We start from the raw sequence: 3710 nt of genomic DNA, 5'->3' as shown, positions 1-3710 counted from the left end.
TGCTGAACATGTGGAGGGAACTGAATTTAGCAAGGAACTATGAAGTCCTTATTAATGACTTTATCTTCAAAAGGTGGAGGGCAAATAAATGGAAGTGTAAGGGCTCATGAACTGGAGAAGACAGAAAAACTGAGGCACCAGACAGGCTTGAAGCCAGACCATGTAGAGAAACTGCTATGGAGACTTGTTAATATTCAGATGTGTAGAAGAAGCCTTTAAATGTAAATACTAGTCTGTCAACAAGTCTCCCCTGCCTGGGAGAGAGGAGCCAATTTTATTAGCAGTTAATACAGGAACCGAAATGGGGCATCCAAGAGGTTGATTCTGCAGGGAAGGGAAAAACAGGCTTTCCTCTGCTTTTGCACCTGGAAGAAATTAAATGCAAAGAAAGCCTTTGGAGCATTTGCTTCACTTTCAGTACTAGGATAAACTCTGCTTCAGATGTCTATCCAGCGTAACCAGACGCCTCCCTGCGCACTGAGCAGCCTCCCCTTCTCCTGCGCACACACCACTCGCTCAGCAGTGATTTATTCATGCATCTGTCATTGCAGGGACCTGACTCATTCCTGGGCACAAAGACAGTCACAGGAGCAAGCGCTTTTCCAAAGAGCTCTGGGTGTCTGATGAGGATGGGGCAAATGCTGAACAAGGTAACTTCAGTCTCTTTTGTGGAGAGAACAATTACAACTTTCTATAAGGCTACCTTGGCGAGTTTCTTCATTCTGCAATAAATGCCAATTATTTGGCACACAAATGCACAAAATTCTCAGTCATTCTGAAGCTTTATAATTAAACTGCTATCCTGCAAAAGGGTTGATATTATAAGAAAAGCAAGTGATACGGTATCTCTCTCTTCAAAGAACATGTTCCTTGTCGCTTTTTAAAGCATGCTGGAACCTGGAGGTGTTCTGATAGGGGCAGTCCAAAGCAGTAGGTAGGAATTTCTCTGTCGATTTTAATGCCTTTGATCAGACCATAGTGATTTGTCAGTAAAATGTCAAACACCTGAAAAATGAAGACAGTCCCACCATAAATCTCTTCTCAGAACTGGCAGTAACGGTACAGGCAATCACAAGATGTTCACGTTAACAGTAACGCAAAGAGGAGACGTCTGTCACGCAAAGTGGAAACATCGTGCTTCATGTCTCTGCATTTGGACAGAAAACAGAAACAGATTTTTGTGGAAATGCAGATGCCATCTTGGACACTCTTCACAGGCCCCTCCTTCCAGGGACTTTTTCTTCATCCCATCTGTGGAGCTGACTGAACATCTGTGTTATCTGGATTTTCATCTTCCAGGGGAAATGCTGGACTCAGAAAGCATGATTTTCCCTTGCAGCCTGGTCTTAGCTGAACCCATGCGGCTGCGAACCCTTCCCTTTCTGATTGTCTGCCATTTGAGCCAGCTGCACTGTATCTTTCGAGGTTATTTTTTGCAGATAACCAGGACGATTCACCATGGTTGCTACCACAGTAACATCTATTTTATCACACGTCGGATCGTGGATCACTATTTGGCCCTGATGCATCCACTGGAATCCTTGAGGGTGTGAAACAGTGGTGGGTTCTGATTTGCCTCCCCATATGGACAATGACTACCCTGACCAGTGCGCCAGTCACCTCCGTTGTCAGTGCTCAGATGTCTCCAAACAGCAACACTACTTGTTGCTTCTATGTAGTGTCCAGCTTCACCTCTCCAGCACTCCCCCTTTCCTTGAGCCGTGCAGTTTCTGGCTGCTTACTGCCCTTCGTTGGTATTTGCTGCTGTCAACTGCAGCAGCACCAGGATGCTCACAAATGGAGCCCTCCTTTCCTTTTCTTAACAGGAATAAACTCACCAAACTTAGGCATTCCACTCTGATCATTTTTGCCTTCCTTTGTTTTCCTTAACCCTCGTGAAGAAAAACTTGCATCTTTTTGAGAGCATGGTGGCCCCACTGCTAGGAAACCCGTTGGGTGGGTGGATGCTTTCTGAAGACGGCAGCATGCAGCCTAAATACTTGCATCAATCCTTTCTTCTGCTTCTTAGCTGGTGGGGATTTTTGAGAACAGGTTGCTACCCGAGTAGCCTCCTCATTTTGTAACAGCACAATTCAGAAAGTCAGCAGCAGAGGGCATCTGTATAACCAGTGAAACTCCAGCCTCCCACAACATTAGCTGAAGAAATGAAAACTTTTCTGCCATTGAAATCAATAGCAAAGCCCCATGGACTTCCCAAGATGGGATTACACCATCTGTGTAGGAGACATACTGACACTCATGCTTATATTCTGACTATTAATTTGGGCAACTTCAGGGATCATGCAAAACGGCTTCAGGCGCCGCAATTGTCAATCTCCAACCCTGACTATTCTGTGGTTTTGAACAAAGTGAAGTAGCCAATGAACAGAGCTGGCAGAAAAACTAAAACCCTGACAAAAATTATACTTTTTTCTTTTTGAAGGCTCACATCAAGATTTGTTCGTTTATTTCTTTTATTGCTTTAATACATCCCATGTACTATTAAAAATGCCAGTGAAATAAGTTAGCACATTTTGACCCACCATTTTTGGCAAATAAATTAAATTAGTCCCTTATTTTTATTCCCTGGCTGTTAACCCAATTTTTCTAAAATAGGATTTTTCATGAAAAACGAACTTCTATGTGGAGAGTTTTTAAACTGAAAAAGCTTGAAATCATACAAAATTTTCTAAATGGTTGTTAAGTATTCTTTTGGGAATAATTTAAAATATTAAGAACAGAAGTTTTCATTATTTTTGGTTATCATCAAAGGCAAAAAGTTTTCCACTTCTTGCGATTCTCAATCTTCCATCTTGTTCCGCAAGACCGAGTTAACAATTCCCGCATTCAAGTTGCATTTCAGCTACTTGCATTTGCGGGCTGCCATGTGACCTTAATATCAGACAGATTATATATCATTAGTAGCCTATTCATATTAGCTGGAGAACTATTCTCAGGCCAATTCAGTCCTAAAGAATAAATAAAAAAATGCTGTGAAGTATCAGGTTTTTGAATGTAATCAAGGAGAAAAAATCTCTTGCACATGCTCGGTTTACTCAGTCTTCCCTCCTGATGCACAGAGAACTAAGAACTTCTGAGCCTGATTTCTCTACTAGCAGAAAAACTGATGAAGTTACACTTTAGTCAAGTATTTGTTAAGCGTATCAAAATTGGGCATAAATGTTTAGCAACATGATCAACTGTTGAGAATTATTTTAATTTTGAAAGTGATCTTTTTCTATTTATGTCCCTCTAACCTTTTGTGAAATAACAAGGATTAAAGTAAGAAAAGGCTTGGAGTAGAGACTGATTCAGCTGTCCTGTACGTTTGCCATCCCACTTCTGCTGATAAAGAAACATTCATTCATAGACTGGGAACCACTGGATCTGTAAATTGCTTGTTACCCTACTACAGGAGAATGGGGTGGATGAGGCATGGGATGATGAGGCATAGAGTATTCTGGAAAAAAGGAATATATATGTGAAACAGAAACCCCCTTCCCCCCCACAAAAGGCCTGGTTATGGTCTACTTTCGGGCTGATAACCTGCCCATGGTATGGGAAAGCAATTCCAGAACGTGAATCGTTGTGAGATTTCCTGCAAAAATGCTAGCACTCGTGAGAAAGTTCTATTGTACTTAAGGTCATATTCCTTGAGATTGAGTTTGAGTAGAGAAACTTGGGCTGTTTTTTACACTATCTGACCTCCC

The sequence above is a fragment of the Pygoscelis adeliae genome, unplaced genomic scaffold, assembly GCF_000699105.1.
Source record: "Pygoscelis adeliae isolate BGI_AS28 unplaced genomic scaffold, ASM69910v1 Scaffold171, whole genome shotgun sequence".
Classification (NCBI taxonomy): domain Eukaryota; kingdom Metazoa; phylum Chordata; class Aves; order Sphenisciformes; family Spheniscidae; genus Pygoscelis; species Pygoscelis adeliae.
This window is presented reverse-complemented; position numbering follows the sequence as displayed.